This window comes from Gossypium arboreum, chromosome 1 (assembly GCF_025698485.1).
Source record: "Gossypium arboreum isolate Shixiya-1 chromosome 1, ASM2569848v2, whole genome shotgun sequence".
NCBI lineage: Eukaryota > Viridiplantae > Streptophyta > Magnoliopsida > Malvales > Malvaceae > Gossypium > Gossypium arboreum.
The window spans coordinates 1,968,924-1,989,717 of NC_069070.1; positions in this window are offsets into that span (position 1 = coordinate 1,968,924).

Consider the following 20,794-nt stretch of genomic DNA (forward strand, 5'->3'; position numbering starts at 1 on the left):
AGTTCAGGCAAACCTCCAAATGCACAACTACTAGATAAGCTTAGACTATTCTCAAAACTTCCCATAAATTGACCAATATTTTTAAGCGGTCCACTGTTTAGATGTTGACAACAAGATTAGGGACTCTAAGAATGCAAAACATTGACATTTTATCTGAATTCTATGCAAAGCTTGTAACATCTCAAATCAGGCTTTTTCCTTTGGTGAAAAATACTCAAACTCGAAGCTTGTCAAAAAGGTGATTCAATCTTGCTTGCTTGGAAATTTGTAATCGAAGTGATTTCTATTGATGATGTAAATGATATTGATAGAAAATAAATATAATGAAACTTGAACCTAGGCCCTCAATGTCCAACTTTAAATTTACGATTAAACTAATTTGAGTAAAATAATATATAAAAATATACTTGATAGAAAATAATGCAATAAATACATTTTTTAAGTAACAAGTATAGTTACTTTAAAAGCATTCAGTTTGCTTCTTGTTTAATCCAATCTAATGTTCATACATAAGTTTGAACAAGACTGTGAACAAGACTTGATAGACGACATTTGCTTATAGAGAAAACAACCATGAAGGTCCAAGTAAAAAATGTCAACATCCAATATCATTTAAGCTACCCCGAAGTCTAGTCTAGATTGTTGTTCAAAATTTTGTCTAGATAGCTTATTTAAACATGGAGTTGTTGTCAAATTGTTTAAATAGGGAGTGATCTGTCGTAATTTGATACATAAAATTAGGCTATTTAGGACACTTAATGAGTTTGTTCTCAAGCAATTTACGAGTATTTTCTATACTTTCTGTTGGTTTTTAGTTTTCTATACTAATAATATTTTTTATTTAGTTTTACTCCTTTTGATACTCAAATTGGCTAAATGGTACCATTAGGAATCTAACGGTGTGCTTGAGTTGTGCAGGGAGACGACAATGACTAAACCTTGAGGATAACTACATTTGACATGGGTGTCGCGACACTGAGCCTCCACTACCTCAAAGATGCAATACTTCAACAAGAAATCAACCTAGAGCTGACTGTTAAGAGTGTTGCAACACTATGGGTGTTGTGTCATGACATCGAACCTAAAGCCGCGACACCAAGCCTCCAAGGGCGTGATATCACTAAAGGTTGTTGAAGTGAAGAAGTCATGGACACTACCGAGGATGCCGCGTAACCAACCAATCAATATTGTGAATTTGAGAAACCATACAGCCAAGAGTGTGCCACAATCAAGGGTGTTGCGACACTAAAGCTTGGATGCCGCGACACCACTACTTGACAGGGTAAAAAAATACTATAGAGGTAATCTTTTGTCCAACACAAACCCAAGTCAACCTATGTATTTTAAGGTTATTTTTGTCAATTTTAAGGTTTAAAATTTGTTTGTATTAAAGATGTTTTGGCTATCAAACTTAAATGAACCACCTTTTTTATCATCTTTTTAGCTTAGTAGTTAGCTTCTCCACCATTTTTACATTTTAGTTCTGTACTTTTTTGAGCTTAGTGGTTGTAGTGGTAGTTTTATCATTTTTTATTGTAGCTTTTCTTTTCTTTTTCTTTTTTTTTTGCATATAGATACTCAAATTTTACTTTGTATTTTGATTTCTCTTAAAGTTATTTAATATATTTCAGCTTTGTCCACCTTTAAAAATGTAAAAATCCTGACTTTAGATGTGATTTCTTCTCCATTGTTGCTGCTATCATCTTCTCCAAAAAACTCATTAAGAGCCCTTAAAATCTCTTTAACCTTGCTTTTATGTTTTCTTCAATGAATCATTTGAGTATGTATTTGGTTGATATTGTTGTGTTGGTGATGGATGATAACTAAATTTTATGGTGGTTGGTTGATGGAAATGTAACATATTTAGTTTTTGAATCAAAAACTAAATCGTAAAAATTGGACTAAATTGAATAAACTTCAAAACCTAGAATTGACACCTTTAGGTGAATAATTAGATAGGTAAGGTCAAGAGGAGAACCTATTGGGAATCAATTAGATCGTCCCAATTTAATTTAGTGATGTCGAGAGATAAACCAAACTGAATTGTCTAATTTGGTAAAATGGTGATAGAAAGGTGAAATTTTATCAATTAGGAGTTTGAACACTTTAGATCCCTAATCCAAGAATTAATTAGCAACATGGAAGTCAACTGACAGTTTAGCTCTTTGAATTGATTTTTGTGCACTTTTGATTGTTTTGCAATTTAGTCATTTTAGGTATTAGATAGTGTAATTAACCATTGATAATGATTTTTCGTAATATAATACTTAGTGAGTAGCTAGTTAGACTTCTTGTTTGCATGCATTTTCATTGTTAATCACCTTATCACCCGAACTTTCCTAGGTCTGATCCTTGAAACACTTCGTGTTCTGTTGTAACACAAAAATATTCTCACTAGCCTGTGGCACTTTCAAATAGCCACTATATTTCTGATTCTATTTGTGTTGATTACATAGCCTCGATGCATGCACGCCATGGCGCAGTCAGAGAGTTGTTTAAACAACTCAAGAATGGAAACATCAACACTGTGCAGCTCTGGTCCCAACATTCAATTGCAAAAAATTTACATTCAGATTATTAACACTAGAATAAATATGTACAACGCATAACCAAATTGATAACTCATATATATTCGAGCCTAGGCAAAATCACTTTTAAGCCCACACATGGTTTAGGTTAAACCAAAACAAAATACAAACTAAAAATCTACACCATAATTTACATAAGGTGATATTCGAACCTAAAAAGTTAAAGTCACAAAGCCTCAACTACCCATAACTCCTTCACAATCTTTAAATAGGAGGATAAAATACACTTGAACATGCTCGAATCCGTGTTCTCATATATAAACTATATGTCAACAAATTAATTATTTAGTTCAGTATTTATAACAATCGGTTTGAAAATAAATGAAAAAAAAAAACTTGAAAGTAATAAGTGGTTTCATTTTTGTTGTTGTCATGGGATTGATTTTACGAGTAATGAAAGTGATGCAACAAAGCAAAGATTATGACAATCAGCATTGATAATGCAAAAATAAAAGAAAATAAAAGTTTGTTTTAAAATATGGAAAGCTAAAGAACCGACTCCTTGTGGAAGCAATACATTGAACTGTGCAAGTCCGGACCATGGGAAAGAGTGGACCGCCGAGTCAGCTTGTAGGGGCCGGATTTTGGATCTGGTCCTGGTTTGTCTATCCGACACGTGTTATTCATCCCCCTTAATTTTGTTTTTGTCAAATTCTGATTTTGGTCCAATTTAATCATTATACTTTACTGTTTTATAATTTAATTTTTAATTATTATTAAATTATCTAAACTATTAATATTAATTATTTCTTTTAAAATTTCTCTAAAACCCATAATGCTAGATATAGATTTCTCTTTCTGTTTTTGTTTTAATTGAGAAATTAGTGTATAACCACAAATTATAGGACCGAAACTACAATTTGACCTTTTCCTTTCTTCTGTCCAGATCTATTTTCGATTTCACTGTTACACTCTCGCTTGGGCGCGTGCAACCAACTATCATTTTGTCTTTTTTTGGAAAATATTTTTGTATTTTATACAAATTTTACTTCTATTTGTATTTTTTCAAATTTTTAAATTAAAAAGAAACGTGTTTAAACATATTTTAATTTATGTCGTGTAATAATAAAGTTTTAACTTTCCACTATATTACGAAGTGTTTTTGTATTGTTTTGAAAAATTATAGATTAGAAAATTATAATTAAAGCAAGACAAAAATTATATATTATATATAACATTAAATAGTTAAAATTAAATAATTCTTTTAAATATAAATATAATCACTAGATTGGTTAGGAAAATATATATATAAAGTATAATTACAATAATATCTATAATCAATAGATTGAATATCACTATCCAATAGTCCAATTTCTACAAATATTGTTGATCCTATGGACCACCACCAAAAGTGGTTTGATACTGAACTCGAAATCGAATAGCTTGATTTATCATTTAAAAAATGGTATATCTATAATTTTTAAAATTATTTTATTTGTTAAATTGTAACGTATTTAGAATATCTTTTAAGTCAATTAATTTGATATATCAAGATTGAGTAAGATTTCAACCCTCAAGATATGGAATTTAGAATATTTGTCCAAATGATAAAAAATATCACCTAAAGGACTCTTCGGATAATTTCTATTACTACATTTTTCATTTAAAAATTTTATCTATGAATGAGGAAACTCATTGATATATAAATCAATACATAGGAAAAGGATTACAAGAACTAATTTGAATGCTTGACTAAAATTAAGCCATACTAAACGAAAAGTATCTAATCTTAAGAAATAACGTGCGAACAATCTCGACCATCACAAATATAAGCCACATTATTTGATATCCAACCACCTTTTTAAATATCTTAAATTAGTGCATTGAATTTGACACCAACAATCTCTTCCTTCCAACTCCACCAAATACTTCATTAATATCCAACACATAAAAATATATTTTTTGAGTTAATGTCGAAGGTGAGATCTTATTATAGTAAGATTTTTTTTTAAATCAACGACTGTGATTAAAAGAAAAAAATGAGAAAATTATAGCCGTTTGATCAAGCCACATCACGTCAAAAAGTAGAGAATTGTGCTGGTGACCTAGAACATGTTAATTGATCAATAACAATTTGATATTTCTTTCTTCCTTTTTTTTTTTTTAATTTCAATTGTTGATTTCAAAGAAATTCATATAATCTCTTTGGAATTGAATCTTTAAATAGATGCCACCAATTTTTTTATATAAATATTTTATGGTTGAGAGTTTGATCCCGTTCATGGAAACGGAGAATATTTCATGACTAGCTATTTAGCTCTTTAAAAAATATCTTCAATGAAGAAATTAATTACTGCTATCCGTGATGGGTACCCTAATTACTAAAATATATATAGAAATTAGACTATTTTGGTTTGGGGTTTGATTTTTAGTAATAATAATAATAGAATTATAGTTTTGACCCTCATTGTTGGTTCAACACATGATGAGAAATGGATAAATTGTCAGTGCTGACTAGTGAAGAAATGTATAACTGAGCCAATTCGAGTCAGGCACTCAGGCCGACCTGACTCACGTTCTGCCATTGTTGTAAAAGGCCTTACTTTTTGCAACTTTTAGCTGCAAATCTTATATGGCCAATTAAATCCCACACCAAAATTTATCTTCACCCACCTGGTTTATTATTATACCAATTTTTGTTTTTTTTTAATTTAAAGCAGTAAAACAGTGAGGTGAAATATTCATATCTATATAATTTTTGAAAAATATTTTCATAAAATAAAAGGGTTAATTAGACTAGAAGTTTTTAAACTCTAAATATTACATTCCAATCTAGTTTTTTCATCTATTTAGCCATCAGCTTGGTGTTAAATGATAGGTTGAATTTAAAGTAGAGTGTATTTATTAAATATCAAATTTGAAACCCCGACCTGATTAACTTGAATTAATGTGATTTGACTTTAAAAAATAACAACAAATAATCGCTAACTTGAATCCAAATTAGACCCAAAAAAAACAATTTGAAACGATCCAAAACCCGAAATAATCCAACTTGAAAAATTAAGTCTCAAATTCGAATTACTTGAACCCAAAACAATCTAAATCTAAAATATCTCAAACATCGAGGGCATAGCTAAATAGGGCTTGGGAGAGGTACAATTTCATTTATTCTATTCTAAAAAAAATCTAAAAATAGAATAAAAAGGAAAAAGAATTGCATAATTTTATCCAACGATATAGCTTAATACGGATGGTACAGTTTCGTTTAGCGCTTACTCGACTATAATTGGGGGAGTAATTAGAGATGCTGATGGTAATTGGTTATGTGGTTACTCAATGACATTAGAGAAAGATGAAGTGTTTAGGATTGAAGCGAGATCGATGTTAGAAGGGCTTGGACTAGCTTGGGACAAGGGTTATCGACAATTTGAGCTCGAGTTTGATAACGCTCTATTAGTGGAATTAATGTTAGCAGGTGAATCTATTGATAGTCATATTGTAGAATTACGAGCTATTTATAAGCTGTTACTTAGGAATTGGAAGGTTCGTATGATGTTACGTAGGAATTGGAAAGTTCGTATCTGTCACACTTTTAGAGCTCATAATGAAAGTGCAAATTTTATGGCTAAACATGCTACTATAGGATTCACAAGTATTAAGGTGTTTTCCATACCTCCTCAAGTTGTGCAGGGTTTAATTCAAAAAGATATATTAAACCTTTAATTTTATGTTTTTTTATTGTAACCACTTAGTGCTGATCTTGTTTAAAAAAAAAAAGTTACATCAAATTGTTTGATGAATTTAACAAACAAAAATGGCCACTTAGCAAAATATATATTTTGAAAAAGTAGATAATACATTATCAAATTATAGTAGAAGAATTAAAGCTCTAAAAAATGCATAGTATTATAGAGATCTAGAGGTGTGCATGGGCCTGGCTACTCGGCTCGGCCTGAAGGCCCGCCCGAAATGTGAGAGGGTTTGAGCAAAAATATAGGTCCGAAAAATGGGCTTGGACAAAAAAAATAAGGCCCGTTTAAAAAATAAATCGGGCCTCGGGTAAGGTATTTTTAGCCCGGCCCAACCCGGCCCGGCCCGGCCTGAATCACTAAAGGACAAAAAAAATCTGCATATTTTTTTTTGAATGTTATTTTCTTGTTGTTTTCTCCCTATTTTGTTACCATTTTACTATTATGTTGCTATTATTTTGTTGTTATTGTTCGGATATTGTATAAAATTTATTTTATTGTCAATTTCCTTATTATTTTAAAGGCATTTGTTAATTTTTTTATTATTTTAGAAGTATTTGCTTGTTAAGTTGCATTTATCTTAGTATTATTTAAGTCTATATATTTTTAAAATTTATTTTTAATTTGTTGGGAAATATTTATTTTGATATTTTTGTATTTTAGATGTATTATATATATTTAAAAATAATATAAATAATTAATACGGGCGAGCCGGGCCGGGCCGGACCCGGGTTTTAGTATTTTTATCTAGGTCGGGCTTGGACAAAATTTTAGGCCCATTTTTTGGGCCTGGCCCGAGCCCAATAAATGGGCATGATTTTTTAGTTGAGCCCGGCCCGGTCCATAAACATCTCTATAGAGACCTTCTATGCAATTTATCCTTTTTTTTTTATGAGATTGGTAATGTTTTTATAAGAGTGGGTGATTGTTTTATAACATAGTGATGTTAGTACATAAACCCCTTATAATAATATTTTTAATTTTAATTTTTAATATTTTTAACTGTATTAGTGTCACTTTTAACTCATATGACATACATAAAATTGATTTTTATAATAGTATAAATATATTAGTTTTAAACTTTAAAATATTATAATTGAATAGTTAAAGTATCGATATTATATAATTGAGTAGTTAAAGTATCGATATTATATTAATTATGCTCTTTCATTGGTTTAGCTATCAACTTTGACATTCAATGCTGGATCAAAATTTAATATGAAGAGTATTTAAAATATTAGATCAGCTTTTAGTATCAAATTTGAAAATCCAATTTGATTAATTTGATTTAACTATAAAATTAACAATAAATAACCACATGCTTGAATTCAAATTAGACTCAAACAAGTAATCTGAAATAAATTAAAATCTAAAATAAGTCAATTTAAAAAACTAAATCTCAAATATGAATGGCTCAAACCTACGTGAAATGTCTCAAACCTAAAATTAACTCAAACTAGAAATTGATTCAATTCAAAATACCAAAAAAAAATTTAAAATTAAAATTGAATGAATCCAAATTCAACCAAATCAAAACTAATAGCTTTTTACCCACTATACGAGAGACAACAAAATCTTATGTTGAAATCAATCATGTGAATGGAAAAAAAAATTATGGGTGGCAAAAAGCAAAGGCTATGTGCTTTTCAAAAACAGTGAGGTGAGATATTTATATCATATAATTAGATAATTAAGAAAAGAAAAGGGAATTGGAAAAAGAATGGGTTGGGCAAGAAGCCATATATTCCATAAGCAGCCCGCATTGAATCAACATGGATCAATAAAAGTAGTCATATCATAAAAACAGTGCAGACGATGAAGAAAAGTGGTGGAGTCCCGCACCCTTACAATTTATGGTTGAATTAACGACGTACCGGTGGAACTATATTTCAAGAAAAATGCTGAAACAAGAGAGAAAATGGCTCTACCACATAATATATAGCAACATTGAAGGTTTGTGGGTCCAATATTCCCCTACCTCCTTTTCTTTCTCGATTAGAACTCATTGAAAGCTACGTTTATATTTATTTATGCCATCAAGGTTTTAGTACCTTTAGTGTCTTGAATTTTCAAATTCGAGATTCTTATAAATAAATTTATGAATTTTTGAGGCTCGTTATGAGTTGTTTTTATGTGTAAATTTTATTTCTGTCAGTTTATAGTATGGATTTATCTAATTCATAGCTTGTTTGTGCTATAATAGTTTAATTCTATAATTAAACGTTTGCTAATACCTTGTAAGCTGAGGAGCAAAAGGAGGAATCCACCGAGGAAATGCTCGCATTTGATTAGCTAGTTAGTGAGGCAATAGTTTACCAAGGCAATGATCAATAGCTGGTCTGAAATGATGATCAGTCACACTGGGACTGAGACACGACCCAGACTCCCATAGGAGGCAGCAATGGGGAATTTTTCGTAATTGGCAAAAGCTTGATGGAGCAATATCGCGTGGAGATAGAAAGCCCATGGGTTGTGAACTTCTTTTCCAGGAGAAGAAGCAATGATAGTTGTCGAAATCATTTTTTTTATATTTCAAAGTAAAAATGATTGATCGACTTTTTGGAAAGCGAAAATGGAGTCGCCACCAATCTTTTCTTGTTTAGGTGTGATCGGATCACCTAGAAAATTGGGTTGTTTTAATAAAACATTTTGGTTTACTAAAACAATGATTTTGGTCTACGAAAATATGAGAAAATAGGCTCGGGAGTCGGTTACGTATGAGGAAGGATTAGCACCCTCATTACGCCCAAAATTGGTACCAAATCGATTAAATAATGTCCTTTTGTCTAAAATTAAAAATGTTTTTGAAATGTGGTTCTTTTTAATAACATTTGAATACCCGAATCTTTTGCCAAAAATCTTCTTGTTTCGACGCTCGAAAATTTATAATTCAAAATAACAAAAGGATGCCCAACTATTTGGTCCAACGAAAAATCGATACCCAAAGACAAGAAGGCATGATTCCTCGAATTTCCAAACATTGACCATTGCCTCACCTTAGAAGATACGAGTGAAATTCCGAAGAGACATTCGATTATTTTGAACAAACGGGAGATTGCAACCCAACATGATAGGGCACTATTCCCCGAATTGCCAAACATCGAACATTTCTTTCATTTTAAAGAGTTTTTAGAAAACGTGAGTGAAATTCTAAAGGGATCTTCGATCGTTTTGAGCAAATGAAAAAGCGCAACCCGGCACGATAGGACACAACATTTCAAATCCTCGATACAAGATCATTTTATAATTTCCAAAACTCATGCATTTGAAATTTCAAAAGGATATTTAGTTATTTAGGTTAAACAAGAAAAATTGAAACCTAGTAAGTTAGGGTACTATTTTCTTGAATTTCCTAAATTCGAAATATTGCCTTATTTTTAATTTAAAGAAACATGGACGAAATCTCGAGAGAATATTTATTTGGTCAAATAGAAAATCGAAACCCAACACGTTAGGGCACAATTTCTCGAATTACCAAACACGAAATATTACCTCGCTTTGAAATTTTATTTTTATTTTTATTTTTAAAAGGAGTGATTATGGAAACAAACTTGCAACGTATTTATTCGATTCATTTGAAGCAAAGAAAATGAAATGAATAATTTCAGCAAATAGGTTGATTTCGTGCAAATAGGTTGGCAATCTCAATCATAATATAATACATGGGGATGCAAAACAAAGTAACAAATATGGAAAACATATATCAATAATATATTATACAAATTTTGAAAAGTGCAAACATGAAAATCAAACATGCCCAATGATAATAATCTTACCACATACACTATTTAACGTTTCTAACTAATGGTTAAATAAAAATCTATTTTAAGAAAAATATTTTAAAAGGTAATAAAACTGTTAAAACAAATAAACTTGAAATGAACAATTTAAAAGTAGGTAAATTATATATAAATATATATATATATATATATATATATATATATATATACATAAACAGATAATACATGCAAAAATTTACAATAGATTGTAAAATAAATAATAAATAAAAATAAATAATACATAAAGCATATAAAGTTTAACATATAAATGAGCTTCAAAATAAGTATTATAAGAGGAAATTTAAAGTTAGTGTTATGCAAAATAATTTAAAAACAAGATTTAAAAAATGTATATATATATATATATATATATAATATATTATGTGCATAGCAATAGTAATGTGTACCTATATAAAATTTTAAAACGAATAATGTACATATTAGCAAGTTGTAACATAAATGAATTATATAAATGCAACCATGTAAGAATATACAAAAGAATATACGAATGACATACTATATAATATAAATCAATAATTATACAAAATATTTTGAAACAAGATTTACTTACCAACAATTAACAAGATACATAAAGCATAAAACTTAATATAAACATTGTATATAAAAAAATAGTAATATAGGCAAGTGTTTGAAATAAACCAAGTATAATTTAAAATTGGGGAACAAATGGTATACATAAATAGATTTAAAGGGAAAAATATAAACATGTTTGCAAGGGAATTCAAATAAGTAATTCAATTAAATTATGTATATATATATATGTATATAAAATAAAGAAAATAAAATAAAATAACAAAATGAAAAATGAACAAAGGGAATACAAGAAATTAAAATCAACCCTTTTTTTTTTGCTTTGAATTTTTGATCTCTATGTGAAAATACAATATTTTTTTTCTTTTCCTCCTCCCCCTCTTTATATTTGGTTTTATGATGCCTTTTATAGTCTTGTTACAACATTTTTATTATTATTTACTATCTTTTCTTTTTACAAGTGGTAGACAAAAGAGGACTAGGGCGGCGTTTAGGGTGGCACATAGGGTGAAGAGGTTAAGTTTTTTTTCTTTTTCTTCATTTTTTTTCTTTTTTTTCTTTTTTATTTTGGGTTGTATTTGGGCTTGAGGTATTTTGGGTTTTAGTTGAGTTTTGGTATTTGGGCTGTGATTTTATTGGGCCCCGGGCAAAATTTAGGTCTTACAATAATATCTAGGGAATAAGCATCAGCTAACTTTGTGCCAGCAATCACGGTAATATAAAGGATGTAAGCATTATCTGGAATGATTGGGCGTAAAGCGTCTCTAGGTGGCTCTTTAAGTTCCTTGTCAAATCCTAGGGCTCAACCCTGGACAGGCGATGAAAATTATCAAGTTGGAGTATAGTAAGGGCAAAGAATATTTCTAGTGGGGAGGTGAAATGCATAGAGTTATGATCTGTGTACTTATAAAATTTTAAAATTATATTTATATATATAATTAGAAAACTATTAAATTATAATAGGTAAAAAGTACAATGGAGGCCCTTATACTAGGAGTTAGATTGTATTTTGCCCCATTTACTTAACAAATGGGCTAATTAGTCTCTGTATGTTAAATAAAAAATAAATTGGTTATTTTGTTAAAAATTTATCTATTTTATTGTTAAAAATAGTTCATGCATGCTAGTATAGATACATGTTGCATGTCCCGTAAAACTGCTTAGTTTATTCATCAATCACATTAAATTTTACATTAAAAATAAATAAAATTTTAACAGAAAAGATTAATTTACTTATTTTTGAATAAAAAATAATATGTAATTTAACTCTGTAATATAATGATATTCAAGATAATATAATATATTTATATATATAGTTTAGGGAAATAAAGAAGATCCCAAAGGGAATATGATGGATGCTTTAATTGATTGTTTCATTAGCTGCAGTATTCAAAGGTAAGTGACGATTCACAAACTGTGTGCTGAAGGAACCTTTAATTGGAAAAAGCCAAGGAAAGAGTATGTTTCAAATTGTTCTTCCGGATAAATATAAAAATCACTATGTATACTATTTTCAAACTCGAAATTCCAAGGAGATTTCTTACAGATTTGTTGAATTTGACGAAGATAAAGACATAGTAGTAAATCAAAGGATGGGATTTAATTTTTAATTTGATTGATTGATGTGATATTTCAAATTATTTTATTTGTCAAAAATAGTAATTAATTATGTTACAATTAAGAGGAGATGATATCTACAAGGGATTAAAAGTTTTGTGTTCGGCATTAAAATTCAAAGGTTCATATTTTGGCATTTATTGTCTCTATTTGTAGTGTATCAAAAATTGGTAATAGTAATAGTTAAATGTTTACGAATATTGTTTTCCTAAATAAAATCCAACTTTTGAACCAAATTTTTTTTTCACTCGATCAAGATCATACAAAAAACCAAAACACTAAGAAAAAAACAATCAACAGAAGGCATACCACCCCCACGAAGTGCTCACACCTAATACAAAGACCATGCTCAAAATTAAAATACAGTATAAAAACAACAAAAAACTGTCACTCCCTCACAAAACACTATCCTCAAAATCAGAGCCAAAAACAAAAACTAGCATTAACAAGCCATGCCAGCTCCATAACCCAGCAATTCTCAAACCAGGTCTTCTAATACCTGCAACTGCCAAAGTAAACGCCAACTCGATACTCTTCTTATCAGCAGTCGCAAAACTAACATTGCCTAATCTAACCAACCTAGAATCGATTTCATTTAAACAAGGGTACAGCTCCCACGGTCTCAACCCTTTGTTCTCAATCGATTTTCTAAGATTGTAAAAAAGTCTATTTATAAGCTAAATTCATAGGTCAAATAATAATAAAACAATCTAGAATAATTAGAGTTTGACTGGAACAAATAAATAGAGTTTAATTGAGAAATTATCTCTCAAATTTGACTGAAATATGAATCATACTCAACAAATCTTCCCCTTGACTCGTATTTCTACAACACTATCTTTGCCAATACCTGCCAATAGCCTATCTTGAACTATGCAGGGAATTAACTGAGTCTAATTTGTGTTTAGAAGCCGGAAGACTTTTAGCCTTCGACTTGTGCACTGCCAAATCAAAAGTAACTCAGGTCTGATTTTTACGAATACAGTGCCTTAACTTTTCAAAACCTACATTTTAAAGAGAACCTCTCTTCAACGAAACAGTTATACATTTTTCCCTCCTATGACCAAGTTGCGTCCGCTCCAAACAAGTTCACTTCGCTCCGTAATGGATGAGGGACGTCCAGTTTCACTGGTCACTGTAGAACCTTCCAGAATATAAAGACCGTCAGTCTTTTTATCTTTTAACAAAATAAGTGCCCCACGAGACACCTTAATGCCACTCAACTCGATGTTGATTTTGCAACCTTTAGAGTTTAAAATACTCAAGGAGATGAGATTCTTTCGTAAATCAAGTATATAGCTGATATCTAAGAGTGCCCTAATTGTCCTATCGTGCATCTTAATTTTAACAGTACCAATATTGATTACCTTACTGGATGAATCATTTACCATACGCACAACTCCACCTTCAATCGAATTGTATGTAGAGAACCATTCTCTATTGGGACACACGTGGAAAGAATATCCAAAATCTAGGATCCACTCGGAACTATCGTTCATTGACACTAACAAGAAATTATCATCGATTTCTTCGGCCAAATTAGCATCATCTACGTTTTCTTTGTTACTCTCAATACCCCTTTTATTTTGCAGTTTATAATAATATGCTTTGACGTGACCTAATTTCTTGCAATAGTGATACATTTTGTCTCACTTCTTTGATGTTACCAAATCGAAAATTTGTCTAATTGCTTTGCTATCTGATTCAAACTTATTGTCGAGTTTGTCTTTAATCAACAAATGACCCTTCACATCCTCGAATAAGAGTTTGTATCTACCATAAATCAGGGTCTCCCTAAAAGACTTGTATGAAGATGGTAAAGAGCATAATAATAACATAGCTTGATCTTCATCGTCAATCTTAACCTCAACATTTTTAAATCATTCAAATGAGTAATAAATTAACTAATGTGATATCTAAAAAGCTCACATTAGTTCATGCGAAATGTAAACATACATTGTTTCAACACTAAACTGTTAGCTAGAGACTCAATCGCATAAAGAGTTTATGTCGCGTGTGAAATAGAATGTGAATTGTGCAAGCGTACACGTCGAATCAAGTAATAAAGTGATAAGTGAGATCGTCTTCACAAGGATCAGATTAGGTATAGAAATGGTCAAGTTATGATAATGATTAATGTTACGGCAAAACCAAGTTAAGTACGCAATGGTAAATTAAAATAATAAGGATAAATGCAAAATGTATATTGACTAATACTGGAAAATGTTATGGCAAAATAAGAGTAAAAATGCAATGGCAATTAAGAGAATAATAACGTGAATAAAATTCGAGCGATTAAATAAATAACTAAGAATGCTATGGCAAAGATACTACGACAAATGATAAAAGTTCTATAATGTTGACTAGAAGGTTGGGATTACTAAGAATCTACCATTACTTCCAATAATGCCTCAGCAAAATTGTACTTAATCTACTACTTAGAAGAGACTTAAAGTGACCTACTTCTTTCGAGAGCAAGATCTCAAGTTGCCTGGCCTATGTCTATAGGCCTTAACACGACACCCTACACTGTTTTGTCTTCATTCTATACAAACGCTACTCTATGTCTAGAGTTTGCTGTAGGTATTCAGTCGAGTACCCACTTGCATTATTCAATTTTAGTAAGCTAATCCAACCTTTTAAGAATTAGATTCAATTTATGTGCATACTGCACACCCATCTATGTCTAGGGAATGTATGTATACAATTAGGAAATAAAAGCAATTGAATGAAACAATAGATTAAATAAAATATACGCTTCAACCATTAAAGGAAATAAAAGTTTCATCATGTAATCCTAACCCTATGAGATTTAATTCATGGGTTGATGATTTAAATTCAAGTTCAAAATAACAACCAACATCTTTCGATAAATTCAATTCAAGGGAGAACAAATTAAGAAATTTAGGAAGATGGTTTTCGCCAAACCAATTTGTAATCCAGCAGTACAGTGTCTTGTGGTGGCTGAGAGGGATCACCTTCAGCTTCCTCTTTCCGTCTATACTCAACCGCTACCCTCTATTGTTGCCTCCGGATCTCCACACCCTCCAGGTTTTCCTATTTTGACTTTTAATAAGCATTTCTTCCTAGGATAGCTCCAACAGCCCTCGATAATTTTTTTGGTGCAAGTAGAGTTGTGGCGGATGAGGTTTTTTCCATCAATACCTCCTGCAATACCCTATTAGCAATACCCTATTAGCGAGGCACAATTTGATTGCAGACAGGGCCTTTTCATTAAGCTCTTCCCATTCTGTCTAACGTAGATTCTTAAGTTTTTTCACAGTAACGACCTTTTTCAGGCTGGTTTGAACTAAAATTGTTATCATCCGAAATTTCCATAGGTTGAAATTTGTGATACCATCGAACTTCTCAATAAAAACCTTGTTGCTGTCATCTCTGAATAGGCTAATCTATAAAAATTGAACTAGCTTTGATATCACTTGTTGGGGATCAACTCATTAAGCAACGAACAAGTAAAAAATAACGGAAGAAATTGAGGAATTGAATACACAAATTTAAGGTAGAAAAATCCCTCCAAAGAGGATAAAAAACCTCAGGCAAAGAAAAATTTACTATAATAACAAAAGAATAAAGATTATAAAAGATGGAGATAAAACTAAACCCCGAAACCCGAGAATAAAGAACCCTCAAAATGTAAACACAAAATTCTCCAAAAGTGTTATGAGTTCTAATCTTTTAATGGGTGTATTTTCTAAGGTTGTAAAATAGTATACTTATAGGCTAAATTCGTAGGTCAAATCATAATAAAACAATCTACATTAATTAGAGTTTGACTGAAACAAATAAACAGAGTTTAACTGGTAAATTATCTCTCAAATTTGACTGAAATATGAGTCATATTTAACATAAGCTTTTATTATTGATTGATTATTTTGTTTTAAAATTGCTTTGCTAATTTTTATTTACTAGAGTTAGTTTGAAAAATTCTATTATCAATTTATTTAGATAGGTTATAAAATAATAATTAATGATTAGCATCATAATTAGTAATAGATCTCCGTGAGAACGATTTATTTATAATACTTATCATAACATATATACTTGTGTGTGCAATATTTGTCCATCACAAATTTTGATTTTGGGTTCCTCTATTATACTCAAATTTGAGATCTAATCATTTTACTATAATTTGGCATGATTTTTAATCCTCTACTTTCATAAACACTATTAATATAAGAAGAAACACCATTAAGCATTATGACTAAAATATTATCATGATTTTTCTTAAAATCCCTCTTGTATTATAATCCATGATGAGTTGGAAGGGTTCCAATGAAAAATATTACTTAACGTTGTAATTGAAGTAGTTAAAGTTGATACCTAATTGAACTAACTAACGACATTATAAAATTAAGGGATAAATATCAAAATTATACATAAATTATGATTCAATTGACACATAAAATTTATTTTGGTGCAATTATACACATGAAACTTAAATTATGGTTCATATATATACATGAAACTTTGATTTTAATTTGATTGTACACATTTAAAGAAATGAATATAGATATTTATTATCATATTGGATCAATATAATTGTTTATGTATGCAACATATCAATATAAAATAGTGTTAATTCGATAATGTTATTAGTGATTTATGAAAATTCAATCAAATCAAAATTTCATATATAAAATTGTATAAAATCAAAGTTCACATATAACATTATACATTAAATTAAAGTTCATATAAAATAATTTTGATATTTATTCTAAAATTAAATAATTAAATTATGTAAAATTAAAAGATAGAACTAAATCTTAAATTTAAATATAAAAAAGGCAAAATTATAATTTGAATTTTTTAATAAAACTAGAATCCCACTTACCCAATTTGATTTTCTTTAAAACAAACATAGTAGAAACAAAATATCAAACCATGGGTTTATTCAAATAATTAAGCAAGTAAAATAGTGGTATGAAAGATGGGGGCAATGCAAGAAATCAAATCACAAACACTCAATCCCAAAAATAATGGTGTCAAATCTTTGTGAGACCAAAATTATCTATGTTATCCCCAACCCATGTGTCTTCATTAAGGGTGTGTTAAAACCCCAATTGTTATGACCCCACGTTAAATGAAGCTTAACCAAGTCCCAATCACAAGTCTCTTCTAGGCATCATAATCATCATCATCTTTAATAAATAGGGCAAAAAGTGCTCTAAGCCTCTAGATATGTCATATTGTTAAGGGAGCACTCTAAAATCTTAACTCCACTTTACAACACATTTAAATTGAATTATTAAATGTGTATAACATTTCTTTTCTTATCTTATCCTTTTGTTATATATGCACTTTTGAAATATATGCAATTTAGGGTTTTTTTTTAAATTTTATTTTAAAGTTTGGTTTATTCTGTTTAAAGGATATAACTTCAGCAGTGATGGAAATGGGCAAAGTTTGTTTTATGCAAATCTAGGTGAGCTTCGTAAAGAGAATTTTAAAATAGTAATAATAATAATAAAGAAGGCTTTGTTTAAGGGTGGGGATCCACATGCATGGGCATGAGGGGACGATGCCTTGACGCTAGGTTTTTGATTTAATGCATGTAATGTCTAACATTTATGTCGTAATTATCAATATTTTCTCTCCCTCATTGTAAAAGATATACTTTTTCGGTCTTGAAATTCGAATTTTAAAAATTTAAAATACTAATTTTTTTAATATTTGTATCAATTAATTTGGTTTAATTTAAAATATATTTGTTAATTAAGTCTTAATTTAGTTGGTATTGATGTCGTTGTCAAGAAAAGAAAATATAGATTTAATCTGCGGTGAAGCACGTTTATCTTCTTATTTAAAGACGAAGAAAGACTATTAGTAATTCTAAATATTATATAAAAAATTCAAAATATATTACTTTCATTTTAAAAGTAAAGATTTATAGAAGATAGAAAGTATTCTAATATATTTATTTGAACATGTAATGTTTTACCTTAATCCTTGTATTTAATTTGGAGGTTGTGAGCCCAAATACATTTAAGTATATAATTCTTCCAATTTAATTAATCGAAATTTGAGGAGTTTAAGAGTAATTTAAAAGGTTTAAATTAAATAAATATTTTAAAAACAGATAAGAGGTTAATAGATGAGGCTTTCAATTATCAATTTAATAAATTTGATTCGTCTAATTAATTAAATCGACTGATTGTACTAAAAAAATTGAAATGTTTTTATTAAAAGTTACAAATTTAAAATAAAATTCAAGGGATTAAATGTTCCCAATCTCATCCCATACAATAATTCTTTTTCAATAAAAAATTAAGTTGAAAAACCAATTATTGAATTTTTTACCAATTCAAAAGATTCTTGATTTAATAATATATATCAAGCTAAATAAATCATTAATTCTTAATTTAATTCATTCAATCTATCAATCTAAGAATTAAAATTAAATGAGCTTTTTCTAAAAAAGTGTGATTTATTCTTGATGTGTGAGCATCTTGGGCATAAAAACTCTTTAAGCACATTCTTTAATTTGTTCGTACATATTTCAGTGGTTAAAAGCGAGGATCATCATTTCCAAGTTATATAGGATGGTGTACTCTAATAAAATAATCTTTTAATATTATATGGGAAGAAATTAAGCTTTTTATGCATGATGTTTGTTGTTGCCTTTATCTAATGGTGTTATATGGTGCTTCAAAACTTCAACAAGGAAACCAAGACTTGCTTAAGAGGAAATGTAGGAAAAAATTATTAAAAAGAAAAACTCATATGACCAATTTTTAATAAAATATTCATGTATTTTGATATTTTTATACATGAAAAGTGGTGAATGTACCTGAAATATTCTTTTATTATAAGGGTATGATCAAATTAGTTATTCTATTATTAAATAGATTATTTTAATTTTGTACTATTAAAATGAATCAAATAATGTCGTATTGTAATATAAGAGTAAGGATTCTATGAATCAAATCTAACTAAAAATGTTAAAAATCGAAAGAAAAATTTAATTTGTCATGTTCTTATTAAAAAGGATAGGGATGAATTGAAATCACAATTTCATATAATTCTTAATTTCATACAATTCTTTCTCTGAATATAATTAACATATGTTGTTTAACAAAGTTAAATATTTTTTAAAGTTTTTATGGGTTTGTAAACAAAGGTGGACTGCAATGGTGCCCCCCAAATTTTGCAAAAATTTCATTTTTCTTTCAAACTTTTTAGAAAATTTTAATTAGTCCCTCATATTTTAAAACTTTTAATTAAGCTCTCTTAAAATTTTAAAATTTCTCATTAATCTCAAAAATTTTAAAAATATAATTAGACCCCAATTTTTTTTTAAATTTTTTCATTAAACTCCTAAAAATTTTAAAAATTTTACTAGGCTCCCCCCAAAAAAAAAACTTAGTGCCAATATTTTCCATTATTTGTAAATGAAATTTTATGTTTGAAATTGAACTGCAATTGAAAAATAATAATTTTCAAGACAATGTTTATACAGTAAATGTTAACACTATTATAATTTTGATTTATTTGATTCTTTTTAATAGTATAGAGACTAAATTAATCTATTTAATAATAAAAAACTAATTTAATCTAGTCCCTATGATACACGAACCTGCCAAGTACTTTTAACCTAACAAAAATTAGCTAGAGATGGAGACATTCTTCCGATCATTGTACATCTAAATCAATTAAATGGATTTCTTTTCTTTCTCTTTTGCTGGGGAATAAAAAGAAACGTCGTCGTAGCCATTGTAGGCAAGGCAAAGAGCTTGAATGGATATTTTAGCCATGTATCTTTAAAGTCCTGCAAGTGGTACCGTTCTGCAATGTAGGGTAAAGGTAAACTATGATGATGGTAAAATAAAATGATTTCATGTATGCATGTGTATATATATAGTAAAATAGGGTAAAAGTATCATGGAAGCCTTTAAATTACGAGTCTGATTGCATTTACCATCTCTACTCAAGAAATAGGTAAATTAGTCTATGTACATTAGATTAAAGAGCAAATTAGTCATTTTGTTAAAAATTTCATCTATTTCCACGGTTAAAAATTAGTCCCTGTAAGTTAGAATGAGGTACAAGTGGCACGTGATATGTAATTGTCTAATTATTTTGTCAGCCATATTAATTTTTAACAATCTAACTCCTAAAATAGGGGTCTCCATAATACTTTTATCCAAGTTAAGAAAATATATGTGCTAGAGAGCATCTGTTAGTAATTTGAAGATATTGTCCTCCCTAGATACCATGAGCAACGCATCACCAAAATTGTCCTCTTTCTCTGAAAAACCCTAGGAACATCTCTTGATACTTCAACAGGTTAAATCATGACTCCTAAATAACTTTGCCCATGAAGACTCGTAGGATATATAGATCATGGGTGCAAGGATATTATACTTGAACTAGCTAAATTCTTAAGTGTATGCCACTCACAACACAAAAATCTGTTCATATTGTTAGTACGACGCTTTAGCAATATGTAAATTATAGAGATATTTAAAGACATATAGATCAACATGATCAAATAGATTTTTTATTTTTTTTTATCTTTTGTGTTTTTTCATGGTGGGACTTGCTGTAAAAG